At 40.3% G+C, this 21,788-nt stretch overlaps 1 protein-coding gene across 2 annotated transcripts in view; it reads right to left on the bottom strand.

Moving 5' to 3' along the window:
- SEC14L1 (SEC14 like lipid binding 1) overlaps window positions 1-21,788 on the bottom strand; it is a 51,861-nt gene that overhangs the window by 18,854 nt on the left and 11,219 nt on the right. The window lies entirely within an intron of this gene.

Here is a 21,788-nt window from a genome sequence, read left to right as displayed (position 1 = left end):
CAGAGTTCATGAAGCTCTCCGTATTATTCCCTGTGACTAATGTATTATTAATATATTGTGAATCTACAATTACCTCAAAATAAAACACTTAAAAAAGAAAGAAAAAGTCTTGCTATATAATTCATCCCCAACTTTTAGAAAATGCACTTAGACACCAGATTTAGTTTACTCTGTAGCAATCTGTGAAAATTACTGAATTAAAGGTATCGCTGAATTCACAGCAAAACCTAAGCTAGGCAATGGCTCACAGGTGCACATGAACAGGAGACCATGGAACATGGGATGGCAAGTGCTGGGCTGTAAGAAGGAAACCGAAAAAGGAAGCCCAGGCGGGGCTCAGCAGCTCTATGCCCGCTCTGAGGGCACGTATGTGACATGACGATCCTGTGAGAGTGAAGATATCACTTCTCTATTAGGCTGTATTAAAAATTGGGGAAGGGAGGAACTCTGAGTTCCCATTTAAATAAATCACAACCAAGTGCAAGTTTAAGGACAAAATTTATGGTGTTAAAAGAATTAATGAAAATGTGAAGCTGGCACAGACTGGTCTGATTTGAGCTCTAACAGGGTAGGAAGTCATTCTGGAGCACCATCATACTGAAAAACCTTGCCTTTCATGGAAAAGTTTCCCCACGAACAGGTTTGACCATTTAAATGGACATAATACGCAGAGCACAAGAGCGGCCATGGAGGAGCCCTTAAAGCACCAAAGCAACCTATTAATGCTTCCAGCCAGGATTTTCACTACTGTTCCATACCAGGTAATTCTCAGAAGCCATTCTGTACGTGTCTCATCTGCTCTCCACAACACTCTAGGGTTACAGCAATCTGAAAATACTTGCTGTGTACCTGCTACTGATAGATTATAAGGTACTACGCTAAGCAATATGGGCAGGAGGTATGAAGGAAGGGAGGGGAAGATGGAACAGAGGGTTCAGGAAGGGAGTCAGGGAAATACACAAGAGTGTCCTAACAACAAGCAAGTGTCAGAAAGGCTTAGGGAGAAAGAGAGCACACCTGGCTTGGAAGGAAGGAAGTCTGGGAAGGCTTCATGGCAGCAGAGGCACTTACACTGGGCCTCAAAGCATGGGAAGGACTATCACAGCCAGCAATGAAGGGAGAGCATTTCGAGGTGGAAGAACCCAGCCACGCAGCTTCAGGGTGCATCCCAGAGGGAGGTGGTGGTCTGCAGTGGCACTATGACAAGGCCAGAAGGGTGAAGTGGGGACCAAGAACAGAAGCAGGGACCAAAAACAGCAGCAGGCCCTGACCTCCTGGAGCTGACCTGCTCCACAGGGGAATGAGGAAGGAGGGAACTCTAAGGTCACCTTTTCAGAAAATTCACACGAGAGTCATTCACTGGATGGTCTGGGAGGCAAACCCCACATGGTGACCAATTATATTTGCTTTTTAAATGTTCTTACTTTGGGAGCTGAAAGTATATTCTTCATATTTATCTAGTCAAACATATTCTGAGTCCTATTACTGCTATAATCTTGATAAATCACACAGTATTTGCCTCAGTGCATTTTATAGTAAACAACATTTAAGAAGTTTATCCACTGCTCATATATCACAGCTAAGTCTCAGTGAGGCCCTCAAATTTGTTAATGGTAAGCACTGCACACATGAATGACTCCAGAAAAAAATATAATTCGTTCTACACACTGACACTGAAAACTGTCTGCACTGACTCTTAAATTGTATAGCCTAGCCTTGAATTCAAAACACGGTAAAAACTTCCCATTCCCTGAAAAGCTATCCATCTACATAGATTCATTTGCACATCCACTTTCACCTCAGTTTGTCCCAACCAAAAGGCATTTAAGGTATCCACGTTAATGACAACTGACACAGGGAATCGGCTCCTTAACAAAGCTCTGCTAGTGTAAAAAGTGGCTATGAAGCTCCTATCTTCCTCTCTCCATGCACGTCACCCTGCCACCAGATGCTCACTCAGCCACACGGCAAAAACCAGCTCCCATTTCTCTTCGTATCCCCAGGAGAATAAGTACCTCATTCAATGCCTAAAACAAAGTCACTGTTCAATAACCATTTCTGAGTTACAGAATAAAAGCTTACTAAATAAACCAATGAATCCAATGTTTCACCTTGGCCTGTCTTCCCGAGGTATGTAAGGTCATGGATGCTGCATACTGCTAGCAGAGAAAACCCTAACTTTTCTCGAGGGTTATGACAAAGGAAGACTGCAAAAAGCCGACATGATTTTGGTCTCTGAAATTGCTTAGAGATACTAGTGCCCTGGTATTTCAACATGAACTACAGCTCCTTAAGTTTCTATACCCTCTAAAAAAAAATAGAAGCATTCCAATTTTATTAAAAATATTAATGTATGTTCTGGCTCTATCTGTAGGATGGGCCTAGAAGCAATGACACCTCAGTAGCAATGAGCAGACTTGGCATCCAGACCTTGGTTTCTAAATACCATTCCTTAATAAAAAGGAACCCATGCTCCTTGGAGAAATGGCCGATTACAAGTCTGGAGCAAGGCAAGGTCAAAGTGAGCCAGAAGCATTTCTTACCAGAAATCAATGACTAATGGGGACATGTCAAAAGGACACAGGAACCTGCCTGGAGGGGTTCTACTTGTCAATCAATTCTGGGAAAATATGAGCAAAGACGGTAAACCATTATCGTGTTACTCAAAAAAAAAAAAATGGTGAGGAATTTTTACAGAAAATATCACCTAATAACCATGAGAAGGGACAACAGAATTAGCAAATTTACCACTGCAATCACCAATTTACAATGGCCGACTCAGGCAAGGACCATTAACAGATGCTACTGAAACGTAGTTCTGGGAGAGATATCACCGTCTCCAAGTACCATGCCGCAGATTACTAGTTACAAAGGGACAAAGGGGCCTTTATAATGGGAAGACCTAGCCGACATCACCTTAAGCAAAGGACTGAACCTGGGACCAGTAATGGAACAGCTGGAAGTGATGCAGTGTCAGCACACACAACCTGTACGCCCTCATCACAAAGTGGTGAACATGAAGCTCGTGATGCGGAAACACTCAGACAAACCCGAATTATGAAACAGTCTACAGAAACAATCGGCCTGGACTCTTAAAAAAGAAACGATGTCAATCTTGAAAGATGAACCAAAGAGCAGGGAACTGTCTAGAATAAAGGCAGTTTCAGAGACAGGCCTATCAAATGTGATGCTGCATTGGCTCGTCACTGGAATAAAGGCAGTCATAAAGAATATTTAAGGAAATGGGATGTACTCACTCTAAATAATATTACTCTAGCAGTATTTTTAAGTTTCTTGGATGTGAGAACAATAACAGGTACGTAAGAGAATATTTATTCTTGGGCAACACATGCTTTAGTGTTTAGAAAAAGCGTCAGGACCTGAGCAGCTCACTTTCCAATAGTTCTGCAAAAATGACGGAGGGGTGAAAGATAAAGGCAAAGTATTCATTTATCTGCTCAAAATGTACACAGGTGTTCATTACACTTCATCAACTTTTTTTTAAAATGTAAATTTCTCAATATAAAAAGTTGGGAAAAAATATTAATGGAAAGGTAACTTTGGGGGAAAAAGTCCACACCTAAAATAACAGTGCTTTTGCACCCAACTGATTAAATATGGCATTGTCAGATTTTACACATGAAGATTTATACATATTTTAGGTCTGCCCAAAGCTCTAGCCCACGATGGCCAGCCAGGTGTGCAGTTCAACAGGGGTCTGTCTGCATCCTCCCCTGGGGCCTCTGCCTGGTTCGAGTTGTTTAGCAGCTGCGGGCCCAGAGCTCAAGTTTCTGGTTTTCAAGAGAAGCCAGCCATCTGGATTCTTTTTGTTGTTGTTGTTGTTATTTGTATTTTCTTTTCTTTTGGTATCATTAATATACAATTACACAAGCAACACTGTGGTTACTAGATTCCCCCCATTATCAAGTCCCCACCCCATACCCCATTATAGTCACTGTCTATCAGCATAGTAAGATGCTATAGAGTCACTACTTGTCTTCCCTGTGCTGTACTGCCTTCCCCGTGCCTCCCCTGCTACATTACGTGTGCTAATGAAAATGCCCCTTACTCCCCTTGTCCCTCCCTTCCCACCCATCCTCCCCAGTTCCTTTCCCTTTGGTAACTGTTAGTCCATTTCTGGGTTCTGTGAGTCTGCTGCTGTTTTGTTCCTTCACTTTTTTCTTTGTTCTTATACTCCACAGATGAGTGAAATCATTTGGTAGTTGTCTTTCTCCACCTGGCTTATTTCACTGAGCATAATACCCTCTAGTTCCATCCATGTTGTTGCAAATGGTAGGATTTGTTTTCTTCTTATGGCTGAATAATATTCCATTGTGTATATGCACCACATTCTCTTTATCCATTCATCTACTGATGGACACTTAAGTTGCTTCCATTTCTTGGCTACTCTAAATAATGCTGAGATAAACATAGAGGTGCATATATCTTTTTGAAATTGGGCTCCTGCATTCTTAGGGTAAATTCCTAGGAGTAGAATTCCTGGGCCAAATGGTATTTCTATTTTTAGTTTTTTGAGGAACCTCCATACTGCTTTCCACAATGGCTGAACTAATTTACATTCCCACCAGCAGTGTAGGAGGGTTCCCTTTTCCCCACATCCTTGCCAACATTTGTTGTTGTTTGTCTTTTGAATGGTGGCCATCCTAACTGGTATGAGGTGATATCTCATTGTGGTTTTTATTTGCATTTTCTCTGATGATTAGTGATGTGGAGCATCTTTTCATGTGCCTGTTGGCCATCTGAATTTCTTATTTGGAGAAAAGTGTCTGTTCAGCTACTCTGCCCATTTTTAATTGGATTATTTGTTTTTTGTTTGTTGAGACGCATGAGCTCTTTATATATAATTTTGAATGTCAACCCCTTATCAGATATGTCATTTATGAATATATTCTCCCACACTGTAGGATGTCTTTTTGTTCTATTGATGGTGTCCTTTGCTGTACAGAAGCTTTTCAGCTTGATATAGTCCCACTTGTTCATCTTTGCTTTTGTTTCCCTTGCCCGGGGAGATATGTTCATGAAGAAGTTGCTCATGTTTATATTCAAGAGAGTTTTGCCTATGTTTTCTTCTAAGAGTTTTATGGTTTCGTGACTTACATTCAGGTCTTTGATCCATTTCGAGTTTAGCCATCTGGATCCTTATGGGAAGTTTCCCTATCTCTAAAACCCTGCTTGGGCCAAAGAGCCCACCACACAGGCGTTCCGTCTCTCTCTGCACGAGGAATCTCCATGCGAGGAGAGAGGAAGAGCCCACATCCCTGTTCCCACCAGCTTCACATCCTGTGTCAGAAGGGCTACAGCAATTTCCAAATGTCTTCTTACTTTTCCACAAGCTACCTGCAATATTATCGCCTCCAACCAATCACACTCAACATTTATCAAATACAAAAATCAAGAAAGGGCTGAACATAATTAATTCCTCCAGAAGGAATTTCTGCTGAGAGGGAGAAATGTTCTTTGGTATCTCCTCTTAAAAGAAAAAATTATTTTTGTAAGAGAAATAGCTATTGTAGTCATCTGCTTACTTTTTGTTTAACAGAGCAATTGTTTCAATGATAAAAAACACAGCCAGGGCCTCGCACATTTGCCCGAGAGGTAAGCTGCCTTCCGAGTAACCTGGCTTCCTCCTACCTTCCTACACCCACTCTTCCTCTTCCAAAAGGGATTTCTGAGCCTACAGTTTGGGAGCTTGGCAATACTTCTTTCAGTTTTTAACCAAACTTTGAATGCAATTCTGAGGTATTAAAAACTTGTTCTGTGCTAATGAAAACCACGTTTTAGTGAAGACATTTCAACTTGAGAATTACTGAGCTTAACACTGCATTCTTCCAAGAAAACCCATCTAAAAGAAATGTCACTTAAAGAGCCTACCTTTAAACTGAATTACGTTCATACCCAATTTAGCCAAGAAGCTAAGCCAGCTGGTTTCCTTACAACAACTTGGGTATTCTACGGCACAAGACACGACCATCAAACTAAAAAGCGGATCTGGTTTTACCCTGGAAACACTCAGCAAGGGAAAACACTATGGCTTAAGTTTCTCTTAAAGTTGCTGGGGCTCAAACAGCATATCAAGAAAATATGTCCAGTTGACCCAAGTCTCCCCAAGTTATAATTCTATAATTCACTGACTACCACAATACCAGATATATACAGAGGGCCTACGGTAAACAGGCACTGTGCTAAGATCTACAGAAGACAAATAAGTGGAAGACACAGGAATAGATTTAGAGGTGAGACGTAACTATATATGACAACAGAAAAGACAGAGGGAGGAGGTGATAAACATCCAGTAAACTATACTGACAATAACACTGCTTAAGATAATAACACTGTGGTGACTGCAGGGCAGTGGTTACAGAAGGCTTTGCTGGGGAAGTATGTCTGCACAGGGTCCTGAAGAGCAGCTGCTTAGAGAAGTAACCCTGGGAGAAGGGAGCACTCCTGCTGGGAGGAACACGGGCAAACCCAAAAGGGAGCAAAGCATGGACCAACCTCAGAGTCCCTCTGTTTACGACCTCATTACAGAATGTCAGTTTACCAGAAGCTGGTTCAAGGCAAGAGGCCACTCCATGAAGAGCCTCAAGCACCACGGTATGCTGCTGAAACTCAAAAGCATATACACAACTAAACTAATCCTAGATATTAAGAGTGACAACTACCCAGGGAACCGGCCTGACACTGCATTTTACCACAAACCAGTCCTTTGTAAGCTCTTGCATCTCTCCTCTACTACCACTAAGAAAACTTATTTCTTTTTAGTCCACTAGCAAAGCAAGGTTCCAAATTACATGCTATTTGTGAATAATAAAGCTTAGTAAAATAGAACTAAAACTGGTGAAAATTTGAACTCTTTTAGAGAAAACTTACCATCTAGTTAGTTATACCTCATTCACCCAAATACTTATCAACAACCCAATCACATTAGCTGCTTTCAAAAACTAGGACAAGATTACAAGCCATCTGACAAGGGTACGTGACTAGCACGATCGCACTGTGTAAGGGCTCTGTTCAAACCAGCCATCCCCCTCAGCCACCAGTCTTTGGCTAGACGAACGCTCACGTCTTAAGAGACTTGAATACCCACCGATCAGATCAAACAAGAAAATAATAATGATTAAACGAAACTAAAAAGGAATATGTTAAGAATTTGATAGACCCCAAGTCATTTCCCTCTAAGAGCAAACATATTTGAAATTTTAATTATGAATTTCATCTTAGAAAATCTCAAATTGGATGATCCTGATAACACACTTTTTCCAGCGGTAGTATTTAGTCTGGAAAAGATGTGAGTCCACTCACCCTATGGTGCTGTAAGCCCTAAGGAGAGGGCATCTAAGAGAATCTTGACAAATGCAAGGTCACCCAGTAAAGAGGTTGATTTCTTTCCTAAAATCTTCTCATTAAATTATGATTATCATGAATATTGTGCAAGTCACAGTTACAGCTGAGAGGACAGATGGTAAGCATGTTACTCATGTACCATGCACCAAGTGTTTGCAATTCCAAATACTTGAGACTTTTTTTTTTTTATCAGGAACACATTCTTTTTACCATCTTTCTCTCCCAGCATCCGCTCTCAGCTACCACAAAATGATATAGCCAGCCAATATTTACTTTTGATAAAGGAGCCATTTCAATACATATCATTCCACACAACACAAGAGGGAGTGGGCAAACACTGGTAAGAACCGGGAGGAATTCTGTATCAATATCTCACAGTTTCTTTCATTCAGATATCCAGTCCTTTGCTCCAAGAGTTCTCAACATGAAGTATTTTTGTTAAAAAGACAGAAGAAACTTCAGAACTTCTTCTAAAACCCATGTTTTCCTTTAGGAAACAGCACACGGACTCAGAGCATTTGTGCCCACTGGGGCTGCACCTGCATCAAAGAAAAGTCGCCACATCCAGGGGCCATCTGTGCACTCTGCCTCCAGCCTGTATGGGTGTGCAACTTTACCACCTGCCCTTTAACTGACCTTCAGATGACTATTAGCAGGCAACAGTGACACAATTCTAAACGACCTCGTAAAAATACCCACAAAATGTAAAGACTTCATATGTTAAGGTTTTAACTTCACATAAAAGTCACTATAATCTGATTTGTCCATACTGTTATTTTTAAATACTGTCAAAAAAAACAAAAAATACAAAACATGGTAGCAGGGGTTTTCTGAATTCTTCAAATTCAGGCAAGACCCAAACTGTACTTGACTCTATTCCAAAAGGCAGTGTTCTTGTGAATCTGAATGAAAGGTGGGATGGAAGTGCTCTGAACCCAAATTACTGACAATGGTCACCTCCTAAATTAGAGCAACACAAATTGGTACTAAATGCAGTTCTATCCATTTTAAGATTCTTTTTCATTTTTTAAATTTTGATATCATTAATATACCATCACATGAGCAACACTGTGGTTACTAGATTCCCCCTCTTATCAAGTCCCCACCCCATACTCCATTATAGTCACTGTCTATCAGCATAGTAAGATGCTATAGAGTCACTACTTGTCTTCTCTGTGCTATACTGCCTTCCCCGTGCACCACCCCCCTATGTAATGTGTGCTAATAGTAATGCCCTTTATTCCCCTTATCCCTCCCTTCCCACCCATCCCCCCCAGTCCCTTTCCCTTTGGTAACTGTTAGTCCATTCCTGGGTTCTGTGAGTCTGCTGCTGTTTTTTTCTTTGTTCTTATACTCCACAGATGAGTGAAATCATTTGGTACGTGTCTTTCTCTGCCTGGCTTATTTCACTGAGCATAATACCCTCTAGCTCCATCCATGTTGTTGCAAATGGTAGGATTTGTTTTCTTCTTATGGCTGAATAATATTCCATTGTGTGTATGTACCACATCTTCTTTATACATTCATCTACTGATGGACACTTAGGTTGCTTCCATTTCTTGCCTACTCTAAATAGTGCTGAGATAAACATAGGGGTGCATATGTCTTTTTAAAACTAGGATCCTGCATTCTTAGGGAAAATTCCTAGGAGTGAAATTCCTGGGTCAAATGGAATTTCTATTTTTAGTTTTTTGAGGAACCTCCATACTGCTTTCCACAATGGCTGAACTAATTTACATTCCCACCAGCAGTGTAGGAGGGTTCCCTTTTCCCCATATCCTTGCCAACATTTGTTGTTGTTTGTCTTTTGGATGGTGGTGATCCTAACTGATGTGAGGTGATATCTCATTGTGGTTTTAATTTGCATTTTCTCTGATGATTAGTGATGTGGAGCATCTTTTCATGTACCTGTTGGCCATCTGAATTTCTTCTTTGGAGAAGTGTTCATATCCTCCACCCATTTTTTAATAGGGTTATTTGCTTTTTGGGTGTTGAGGCATGTGAGTTCTCTATATATTTTGGATGTTAATCCTTTGTCAGATATGTCATTTACAAATGTATCCTCCCATACTGTAGGATGCCTTTTGTTCTGCTGATGGTATCCTTTGCTGTACAGAAGCTTTTAAGCTTGATGTAGTCCCATTTGTTCATTTTTTATTTTGCTTCCCTTGCCTGAGGAGATGCATTCAGGAAAAAGTTGCTCGTGTTTATATTCAAGAGAGTTTTGCCTATGTTTTTTTCTAAGAGTTTAATGGTTTCATGAATTATATTCAGGTCTTTGATCCATTTTAAGTTTACTTTTGTGTACGGGGTTAGACAGTGATCCAGTTTCATTCTCTTGCATGTAGCTGTCCAGTTGTCAACATCAGTTGTTGGAGGCTGTCATTTCCCCCTTGTTTACCCATGGCTCCTTTATTGTATATTAATTGACCATATATGCTTGGGTTTATATCTGGGTTCTCTAGTCTGTTCCACTGGTCTGTGGCTCTGTTCTTGTGCCAGTACCAAATTGTCTTGATTACTGTGGCTTTGTAGTAGAGCTTGAAGTTGGGGAGCATAATCCCCCATACTTTATTCTTCCTTCTCAGGATTGCTTTGGCTAATCAGTTTAAGATTTTTGACCACAAATTTCCTTAACCCTTTGGGTCCTAGAAACACATATAGTAAATTACCAGAGGAAAAAAAAAAATCAGTGAGCAAAGGAACAAAGGAGTGGGCTCGAAGGAACAATGGGCAAAAGGCAGAGCTGGGCATTAACCACACTGTGTAATTTGGTTTTTTGTGTGTGTTATTTTTAAATTTTGTTATCTTTAATATACAGTCACATGAGCAACACTGTGGTTACTAGATTCCCCCCATCATCAAGTCCCCACCACATACCCATTACAGTCACTGTCCATCAGTGAAGGAAGACGCTGTAGAGTCACTACTTGTCTTCCCTGTGCTGCACTGTGCTCCCCGTGCCCCCCTCAACACTGCGTCATTTGGCAGCGCTCTCCCACCCTGCAGTCTCCTGCAAAGGGCAGTGAGCTTGTGGTTGTGATTTACACTGCACATATAATGGTCATGTGTCCTGCTAACCAACTGTTCCTAACGCACAGGAAAGAAATAATTGTATCTCAGCATTTCATAATATTCAGCAATGAGTACCATGGCTTCTAAGTAATGAACCACTGCTGTAAGGACAAAATGAGCAAGAAAACAAAGAATTATGCTTGAAAGAAATCTAAATCTACCAAAAAAATTAGCATGTTCACGTTGCCTAAGCAAGACTACCATTCAGATCCTGGTTTAGATATAATGTGTTGTTAACAGGATGACAGTTTCATATTGTTACTGGTCAGAGACAAACATACACTACTCTTTTAATTCGTGCTGAACCTAAGTATGCTACCAGCAATACGGCTAAAACTGGATCTAGGGAGATCCTCAGAATATCATACCTTACAGTACTTGTATTCCTCCTTAGAAACTTCCAGGCAAGACTACCTGGCAATGTCTGTTAACAGAATCTAATAAACTGACACAGAGTTACTGAGCTCTCAAATAAAATTCAAAGTATAATCTAGTATGCTTAACTGCATCTTCTGCATTTTAATTTAGATTAGAAAACTAAAGCTATTCTTTGTTCAACCTTGTTATATCTCTGAAAGAGCTCAAGATTAACATCTCAGACAACAGCGGTGGGTGGTGGGGGCTCCCGGCTTTCAGTTTGTTTGCTGTCTTGAAGATAATCTTCAATGACATTTCTGCCTGGTTTATCTGGGAATATTTGTCCTTAAGCACTGTCACATGGTGCTCTGTATCCAAGGGTTTCCAAATTTTGGTTCACAGCACCCTCAGTATTGCAGTAACTTTTTCCCGGTGCCCCAAGGTCAAAAGAAATAGCATTTATTGAATTATTAGGTCCAAACAACTTAAAAAGCATTTGTATCCTAATAACTTATTAACCATTTGAAAAGATAATCAGTTGAAGGCAAAAATGTTTTTGTTCATTCTCAAATAACCATAATTATTTGTGAGGATGTGAACCCCTCTAAAGCACTGCCTAGAGCCTGGGAATCACACTGGATGCGGTCAGTGCGTTTCCTGTCACCCACTGATTCTGATGTGGCAGTTGATAAATTTTTAGCACAGCAACCCCCAAAAACCTGCCTTCACAAAGATGTAACATCATTAAAAGAAATGCAGTGTTGATCTAATCAAGAAATGGTGAACTACCTTGAACAAGGATTTTGTGCAGTGTCCAGGAAATACTGCATATCACTGTTTCCTCAAAAATTAAAAATACCCTGCAGTACTGTGCAGTACTGTAGTACTATAACTTTTATTCATTTATTCACAAATTCCTTTCCCAATAGATGCATTATTCAAAATCTAAACAACTGAGCTTCTATCCAAATGATTATCCTTTACTCTCAAACTTTCTATCAAATACAAAGGGTCTAGTGGGTCTAATAAGTTTGTAATTTCTGCATAAAGGCCTTTAAAAATCCAAGAGGGGTGAGTAAGCTTCTTCTGAAAGTGAAGGGCCAGATGGCAAATATTTTCAGCTTTACAGGCCACATCGTCTCTGTTACCAATACTTGTCTTCCTTTGTAAGACAAAACCAGTCACAGACGGTACGTGAACAAATGAGGGCAGCTGTGTTCCAATGAAACTGGATTTATGGGCACTGAAATTTGAATTTCATATACATTTTACATGTCATGAAATACTATTATTCCTTTGAATTTTTCCCGACCATTAAAGAACGTGAAAACCATTTTTAGCTTGCATACATGAACAGGCGGCAGCAGTTCGCCCACTCCTGATCCAAGACATTAACTGTAACAGGTTCCATTTAACTGTTCCTCACAAAAACTCAAAGAGTTATTTAAAGGGCCAACAGTCAAAACTGTGAAAGACAAAAATCTTTCAATAAAACAGAATGGATCATGAAATTATTGTCAGGTGGCTGCGTCTAGGAGGTCTCTCCCTGCACAATGGATAAAACCTCGAGCCAGACGGGAGGATTCTTGACTCTGATGAGAAAGAAATCTTGACCAGGTCCGATGAGTGAAGCTAAAGAAGGAACTCATTAAAGCAAGAGCAGCCGCGAACAGTAGCATCGTTCGGGCGGCACAGAGCAAAAAGAACAGTGAAAGGGAAGCCCACCGAACTGCTGCTCAGCACAGGGCAAACCTCTTCCCAACTCTGGGGCCCAGGGCCACCTGGCATCCAGTGCCCGTTTCAATCTGCACAGCACGGGAACTAAGCCCCTAAGACCACCCCAGGACTCGGGGGAGCCTCAGGGACTGGTTGGAGTGAGATTATGTTCTGAGAACTTCTCAAAGGCAAAGAAAGGAGATTTCCGGGCAGGCTACTAAAGGGCATGATGGTACAGTGGCAGTCCTGTTGGGGTCACCCAGGTGGTGGGAACCTGCAAACCCAAATCAGAGATCTCAGTAGCCCTTCCCTACTTGTCTGAAGTAGAAAAGAGAGAATCTAGAAAACTGAATGAAACAGGGTAGTCTTACCACTGGGAAAAGGGGTCTTAATAATAACCTCCCAAGAGGCTTGAAAATGCAGTAAGTTTAGCAGCGAGAAGCTTTATTTAAGGCCAAGTATACACTCAGAGAAGGGGTAGTGCGGGCAACCTCAGAGAGGAAGTGCGCTCGAGGGCTTCGGATTCCGTCTTTTAAGGCTTTCAAAAATGGGGCAAAGGGGAGGTGGGGGTAGGGGCGGGGGCATGGGGGTGCATGTAGGCTTGACTTGTGGTCTCATGATGTCCATCTCTGGCGAGAGACGCTATATGATCGTCCACAGTCAGTCCTCTGGGTATTTTGTAAGGTAAACTTGACACCAGGAATTTCTTGATCCTGTTTTCCAAGATAACGGTGACACTCAAGCAGTGGAAGCGTATCATTTAGGACTACCTGCCCTGCCTTAAGATAGGGTAGGTTATTGGCTGATTACCACAAAGTGTGTTAGGAATCTCTCACCTCCTAACTCCCGGTTTTTAAAATGGAATCTTAGCCTTAAAATAGAGTCCCTCCTGTTCTTCATTTTATCATACACAGGAAAAATTAATCCTGACGTTTGTCCCGTGTCTCTGCCCTACCTCAAAGTCAATGGACTGTTACTTAATGTTTGTATGTGTACGTATTTAACTAAACTGTTCTCCATTACTACAGGGTTCCAACAACCACCCAATAAAATTCGACTAAAAAGAAGTGGGGAGGAGGGGAGAAGAGAGAGGACTCGGAACAGTGAGGTAACACCCACCATACGGGTCACTCAGTGAGCAGACAGGCTCCGGAGCTATGCAGTCTCAACCAGTAGCTGCTAGCCACACAGGCTACTTGAATTTCACTGAAAGTAAGTAACATTAAAATGCAGCTCCTCAGTCTCAAAAAGCCACATTTCAAATTCAAGAAATTGCTCTAATATTCTTGGCTACTTACAGTGAATAACTTAATTCTGCAACAAACATTTTGAACTGACAATTATACACCTTTGTCCTACTGTCCTTAGAATGTCTGTGGGACTGTAGTGGCAGATGCCCTAAATAGCAAGTCTTAGGATAAATGTCTTCTCTCCATGAAACCCAGAGTCAGTCATACTTACTGATAAATTAATTATACTACCAGGAGTTTCATATCCATTTTATCAACTAGACTTTGTTATCTGAAGTCTTTTGTCTAGAGGCAGAATAAAAGGCTGTATCCCCTCCCCTATTTAAATATTTCCTGCATCAGAGGTACTTAAAAAACAAGGCAGCCTCTGAACTCCCACCAACCCTAAGCTAACCAGGGCGAGTTCACTCACCTCCTCCAAGGGCAGTTCACTGAGGCAGCTCAAAGGTCTCTTATTCAGAGATTCTGGAGGCAGAGGGCCACAGGCCCCTCCCTGCCTCGGAAGCTGCCCCCAACCCCATGCACACTTACTTCCTGCTCCCCTCTCCCCCACCTTTTTTTACATTATCCCTACCCCCCTTTCTTGGTCCAAGAGTCACAGATCTAGTTTTACTTTCTACCTAGACTGTCACTTCAGTAACTATTTCTCTCTCTCCTTTCTTTTCTTTTTCTCTGACAGCCTCAAAGTAGCCCTTTGTTTTCTAGTTTATAAATATTAATCCAGATTTTACTCTTGAGTCTCACATATCCAAAATCTTAGAAAGGTCTATGAAATCAAAGTATTCTTTTTTTAAATGCCAATGTTTTTTGCTGCAATATATAAACAAATAAGTTGTGGTATATCTACCCAATGGAAAACTTAATAGCAATACAGTGTAATAAGCTATTTATTCATGTACACATTAATGAATCCAAAATAATTATGCTGAATCAAAGAAGATACCAAAAAAAGTATATATGATTCTTATTTCTGTAAAATTCTAGGAAATACAAACTAATTTATAGTGACAGAAAGCAAATCAGTGGTTGCTCAGGGGTGGAGGTGTGTTGGAAATAGTAAGGAGGGAGAAACAGCAACGGGACATCAAGAACTTGGGGGTGCTGAATATGTTCATTATCTTAATTACAGTGGTTTTATACATGTAACATATGTTAAGATTTATCCAACTATATACCTTTAAAATGTAGTTTATTATTGTTGTTATATCCCCATAAAGCTGGAAAAAACAAACAAACATGAAAACATGAGCATATGTTGTTTTAATCAGCAGGCTAACAGGAAAAGCACTTCTAATAGTGATCAGTATTTCCTGATAAAGAAACTTGATTCGCCATCATTCAGCACAGAGCAGGAACATTTCAAGAGTATTTTAAAAGAAATGCAGCATAAAAACTTTATTCGTAACTACTAAAAACTGAAAGCAAACAAGATGTCAAATGGATAAACAGACTGTGGTACATCCATATAATGGAATATTATTCAGTAATAAAGAGAACTGGGCTATCAAAGAGATCTGGAGGAAACTTAAATGATTATTGTTTGATGAAAGATGCCTATGTGAAAAAGCTACATATTATATGATTCCAACTACATGACATTCTGGAAAAGGCAAAGCTATGGAGAGAATAAAAAGATCAGTGGCTGCCAGCTGTTGGGGGAAGAAGGGAGGCATGAATAGGAGGAGAACAGAGGATTTTTGGGGCAGTGAAACTATTCTGTATGATTCTGTAATGGTGAACACATGCTTCCCATCTGTCAAAATCCATAGAATATATGACACAAAGAGTAAATACTAATGTAAAGTATGGACTTGAGTTAATAATAATGTATTAATGTTGGCTTACCAACTGAAACAAACTTACCACACAAGATGTTAATAACAGACGAAACTGTTAAGTAGTATATAGAAATTCTCCGTATTATCTGCCCAATTTTCAGTAAACCTGAAACTGCTCTAAAAAATAACATCTGTTAAATATGAAAAAAAAGGCATCAAGTAATACCTTGGCCAGAGGTTAACTGTTTGTGCTCTAAGAAAACAGAGAAAAAAAGATAAACCTCTTTAAAGAACCTGGAGAAATTTGTGATACTATTTATTGAACAAACATTCACTCCCTTGCCTGCAACAGGCACTGTAGGACAGGCATGGAGGATGCATGAACACAAGATATGGACCCTCCCTGTGGAGAGCTTTCACCAAGGGGAGAAACAAGTCAGAGAGCAGACTGCCCACCCATCTCCTACCTACTACATTCGCACCATAACCAGTCTCACGAAGATCAGTGCATTTACCAGACATTATCTCTCTGTGAAGTAAGTGTCTTCCCACTTATTCAAAATGAGGAAACAAGGGCTGAGAAAAGTCAACTTCCAGCATTTGGGCCCAGGCCTGTTCCACGCCAGATGCAAGAGGCATCTAGCTCAGAGCCTAGGCCTGTGAGAAAGGACCTGCTTCCCATCCCAGCCCCCGCCAGCAGAGGGCCTTGGCAAGGGCACTAACTTCACTGAGTCCTCATTTCCTCATCTTTTTCAATTCATCACAATTTCTCTATTTTCTTTAATGCACAGAATTGTGGAAGATTTAAAAAGAAGTGTTTAGCAGGCCTCGACAGAGAGTGAGTATAATACTTGGAACATGTGGCTACCGTTCCCTGCAGCATATGAGCAGAGGACAGAAGTGACTTAATACTGAGTAAAGATGCTACCATTCAACAGTCCAGGAGCCAACCTGGCTATTCAGAGAAACTTTCCAATGCAAACTAAAACTATTCATTTAACATTTACCTTTCGTATATATACTTTGAAAATGCACCCCAAAAAAATCTATGTATTCACCAAACTAGAAGGATAATTATATCCCACACGGCCCTAAAAACACAAGATGTTAATCTCATGAGGCTTTGTTAGAAACCAATTATTTTCAGTTTATAATCAGCCAACTAAAAAATAAGAAACTAGATGTAAATATCATAGAGATCTCCTCCTTTCTATAAGGAAAAGAAAAGGCCAACAGAAGATAAAGATGGAAATGATCTTATTTATTATAGGCATTGAGAGTAAAATATTCCCTTTGTAATATGATGTGAATACAAGAAATATACAGATTTAGTTAGTTATGTAACTCATTAACTAAATATACTATACTCAGTGGCCGGTAGCAGAAAATATGGCCGAGGATAAAAACAACCAAAGTTGGGAAGAGAACTTTCATAAAATAAATTGGGGGCGAGGACGGAACAGCCACATGCTGAATAACAAGATGTTCTATGAAAAGGATCTGGTTACAGGTAGCCCTGAATCAGGCTTCATGCTAAAGGTATTAACATTCTCCGCAGCAGGAAGAAACACAATGTACTTGGAAGGGAAAGAACTCACATCAGGAAACTAATCACTCAGCTCCCACTGCGGCCTGAATAAATGTAAACATTAACCTGTTGCTCCCACAGTCCTGGGAGTCACCTTCTGTTCTAAACACAAAAAGCCTCCTCTGGGTCATCTCTCATGATGGCTGCCAAACAGATGCTGCTCCAGCACTCTGGCCTCCAGCTGATTAGTTTAAACTCAGAGTCCCGAGCAACCTTCGATCGCCTCCCCGCCAGCCCCGCTCCCCAGTTATCAGTTCAACTCAGCTACCCCACAGTGTCCTTCCCTCTACTCCTGGGCACTGCTACTTTATGACTAAGATACATACCAGGGAGGCACACAACAGAGCAGGAGAGCTTGGCTCTGGTGTCAACAGCCTCATTTGAATCCCAGCAAATCCCAGCTGTGCCACCTACAAGCACAGCTTTCCGTTACAGAAAAGACTGTGAGCCACCCACAAGGGAGGACCAGGGAAGAGGGTTACTACCCTGCAGGGAACCGTGTCAGACACAGATCAGAGAGAGAGGGAGATGAGGGGAGGAGGAGTGGGGAGGAATTTTAAAGCAAAGACTGAAGAATGGCCATGTCCAGAATTAGGAAAGCCAAGGGTCTGAGTTTTGCTGGCTGGTTGGTGAGATCCGGCTCTGCCTGGAAGTGAGCAGGCTGCAGGCAGTCTGTGCGTACATGCAGAGGCCCAGAACTATGGTCCCTGGGCAGCTGGCACCGCTGTCAGCAGGCAAGGCAGGGGCAATCACTTGACAAGCAATTTTAAGCCTTAGTTTCTTCATCTAAGTAAAATGAAAAGTAAGAATAAGAGAAGAGCCTAACCCAAAAGGCACAAACTTCCAGTCCGAAAGTGGCAGTGACAACAATGTTGCATCATACATTTGAGAGTTGCTAAGAAAGTTCTTCAAAGTTCTCATCACAAGAAAAAAATGTGTACTATGTGAAGTGGTAGATTAATTGAACTTATTATGGTAATCATTTCACAGAATATACATACAGATATCAAATCATTATGCTGTGCACCTTAAAGTAACACAATGTTATAGGTCAATGTATCTCAATAAAGCTGGGGGAGCGGACAGCCTACCCCACAAAGTGAGTATGAACAGTAAATGAGATCCTGGCATGTAAGTACCCCATAAATGATCACCATTATTCTCAGACCTTCTATGTGTTCTTTGAGTGTTCCCCAAATGATAGTTCAGCAATGGGATCCCTGTCTACCCAAAGGGCCCAGACAACCAAATCTTCACACTGACTGTATGATGACCAAGCAGAGTCAAAACATACACTGTGGTGGGATCAACATATAAATCAAGTATAAAAATCAAACGAATATTCATATTTGACCTGATTGTTTATAGTTCATAATGCGTGATCAAAACTGAAAGTTTCTGTGATGAATGCCCTTGTACTGTTCACCATGTAAGAATTTATTCACTATGTAAGAATTCGTTCACAATGTAAGAACTTGTTCGTTATGCTTCAGAAGATTGGAGACTGACGAGAACTAGGCTTGAGATGGATTAATGATTGTACATTGAGCATTGACCCCCCCCTATACTGAATTTTATTGTTGTTAACAACCATTTGATCAATAAATGAGAGATGCCCTCTAAAAAAAAAAAAAAACATACACTGTGCTGATTTCCACAGATCTATGCTAGACAGAAGAAGTTGAGAACACTGCCATCCCTTTTTTCCTTTTCAGCCTCATTATACTCCACTGACTGTGAAAGGACTAGAACTACTATAGTAGGGTTGCCCACTATTATTAAAATAGTTGCGCCAATAAGCCAGTCAAGAGAAGCACAGACAGAATGACCCACGAATGTTTATCCACCTTCCCTCCCAACCTCTGTCCAGGTTTCAAACAAAACCCAACTTAAGGACCTGACTGATGTGGATTCGTGAAAGCACAGCAAAATCTCTGACTCAGAGAAGCTGCTTATCAAGCCTGAGTACTGCCCAAACCCATTTTTAAAGAAAGAAGTTTCCTGGCATTTTTACCGTTGACCAGTTACTTTCTCTTATGTTACTTAAATAAGTACAAATAAACTGGTAAAAATTCATACAATTATAATACCCAAACCAACCTTTAATGGGAAGGATGACAATCTGTTGAAAACAAATTTCTCCTCCAACATGAATAGGGAGGTAACTGATCAGCAAGACACAGCTGCTCCCCAACTCGGCAGGCCCACATGCCCACGCCACAAGATGCCGGCTCATGATTCATCACTCCCACCACTTTCTCTATTTAAATCTTTATTTGTACAGCTCCCTGTCTAAGAAGTAACTTAGCCTATACTTGGTTCAAGCACATCATTTACATATTAATTCCACCTCTATTGTTTTTCTATTTGCTTTAAACCAATAAAATAGTATTATGTGGTGCCCAAAAATATAAACATAAAAGCAAACCATGTACTGTCTGGTAGCACTTAGATATAAATATGGCAGACATCCAGATGATCTGTGTTTATATATTTTTTGAATATCAAAACAAAAGCACAACATTAGCCAATGCATCAGAGAATTAAAGGGCACTAGTTAGTAAAAGCAGAGGTATACATATCTTTAAGTAGCTCTTTATACTAACATATCTCTGTCAATAAATCTTGAAGGTCAAATGCTTCACAGGCCACAAATGACTTAAGTCCCAGGCAAACAAGAACGTCTGGAGTACTACAAAGGTTTCTCTTCTCTTTTTCATGTGCTGAATTTTGTATTTAAAGCAATCACATGATTGACCCATGATCCAATGGAATCCAAAACATTCCATGATTCTCTAAAACTATTCCCAATCCACAAATTTTTGTCTAATAAAAAGCAAACTGAGAATATGTGGCAACAAAAATAGCAGTTTTGTATATTCCTCTTCAAATCAAGTTGGAGTTGGCAGAGTACTGTTTAACTTTCCAGAGTGTAAAAAAACAAATTCATGGACTTCAGAAAAGCATTTGGTGTTCCAGGGAATTGCAGCTGTCAGCTTGTAAAGATGCCATGTGTTTGCCCACATAAAAGAATGTAATGAGCTATGGAAATATCCGATTTCAGGAACCAGAATAAAAACCCCATCGCTGTAGGCTGATAGCTGGCTTAATCCATCAGGAAAATACCTATCATGTACTTTTTATTACATGCCTATTATACAAGTTGTACCTCACAGACCTTAAGCATTTGCATCTCTCTTTTCTCTACCACTTCCCTTTCCTCAAAGCAGGAGTCCACCACTGTGCTTCAATGGGTCACCACCTAGCTCACCAGCTACACCTGCTTTCAGATGCTGTTCTTTCTTAAGAAACTAACAGCAATGGTAATCTTGTGATACAAATTAAAGATATATTTTGAATAGATGGGCTAAAATGCAGCAGTTGAATTCCTCAAGAACTCTTGTCTTTTGGATCTGCAATCTATCAAATATAAAAGACAAGAAAGTAAACCCAGAGAGATATGCAATTATTTTTGGTTGACATTATAGTCCAAAACTAGACTTTAAAAATGTACAGTAAACACAACAGCCAAGAAGCAAAAGCAACCCAAGTGCCCACTGATGGATGAATTAAAATGTGGTATATAAGTAAAATGGATTATTCAGCCTTAAAAAAGAAATACTGACACATTGCTACAAAATAGATGAACCATGAAAATATCATGCTAAGCCAAGTCACAAAAGGACAAATATTATACGATTCCACTTATGCAAGGAACAGTCATACTCTTTCAGAGACAGAAAGTAAAAAGTCAGGGGTGGTGTTTGCCAGGGGTTGGGGTGATGGATATGGGGAGTTAGTGTTTAGTGGGTACAAATACACTGCTTGGGATGATAAAAATGTTTGGGAGGTGGACGGTAGTGATGGTTGCACAATAATGTGAATGTACCTAATACCACTGAATTATATATTTAGAAAAGGTTAAAATGATAAATTTTATGCAACATATTTTACCATCATATTAAAAAAATGGAGTACCAATCTACTCTACCTGAAAATTAGTAAACGAAGTCATACAAATAGTTAAATTAACACCAGTTCAAGGAAAACACATGCTTGCTAATATAACTTTGGTATCACTAAATAAAACTCAAGAACTGTGGTCTGGAGAAGCGCATAAAGCAAATGACTAGTCTCCTTTCGGTGTATGTTAAGTAAGAGTCTCCTTACATAGCCATCCTATTCTATTTGCTACACTTTGAAATGAAGAACACCTAAGCAGTGGTTCTCAAACCTGAGCAGTCATGAGAAGGGCCTGGAGGGCTTGTGAAACCAGACTGCGGGGCCCACCGCCAGAAATTCCAATTCAGTAGGGCATCAGCATTTAGAATCGTTAGAATGTGCATTCTAAACCAACTTTGTGTGAAGAAACGTAAAATGAAGATACAGGTATTTGGGGAAGAGTTTCCTAAATATTAACAGCATAAATCCTGCAATATAATCAACCATGTCCTCCTTATACTTTTAAAAAAGACTTTTGAATATGTTTTTTAAAACATAAACAGGCATTAAACTAGGACAAGCAAGGAAACACACACATAGTATGATTAGGACTACCTAATGTTACAGAATAACTTATTTCTTAAGCAAAAAAGAACCATGTAATAAGCAACCTCTCAGGTTTAAACCTGTATAGCTCTCAACAGAATACCATTCTAT

Source organism: Manis javanica, chromosome 4 (genome assembly GCF_040802235.1).
Source record: "Manis javanica isolate MJ-LG chromosome 4, MJ_LKY, whole genome shotgun sequence".
In the NCBI taxonomy this organism is placed as follows: domain Eukaryota; kingdom Metazoa; phylum Chordata; class Mammalia; order Pholidota; family Manidae; genus Manis; species Manis javanica.
This window is presented reverse-complemented; position numbering and strand designations above follow the sequence as displayed.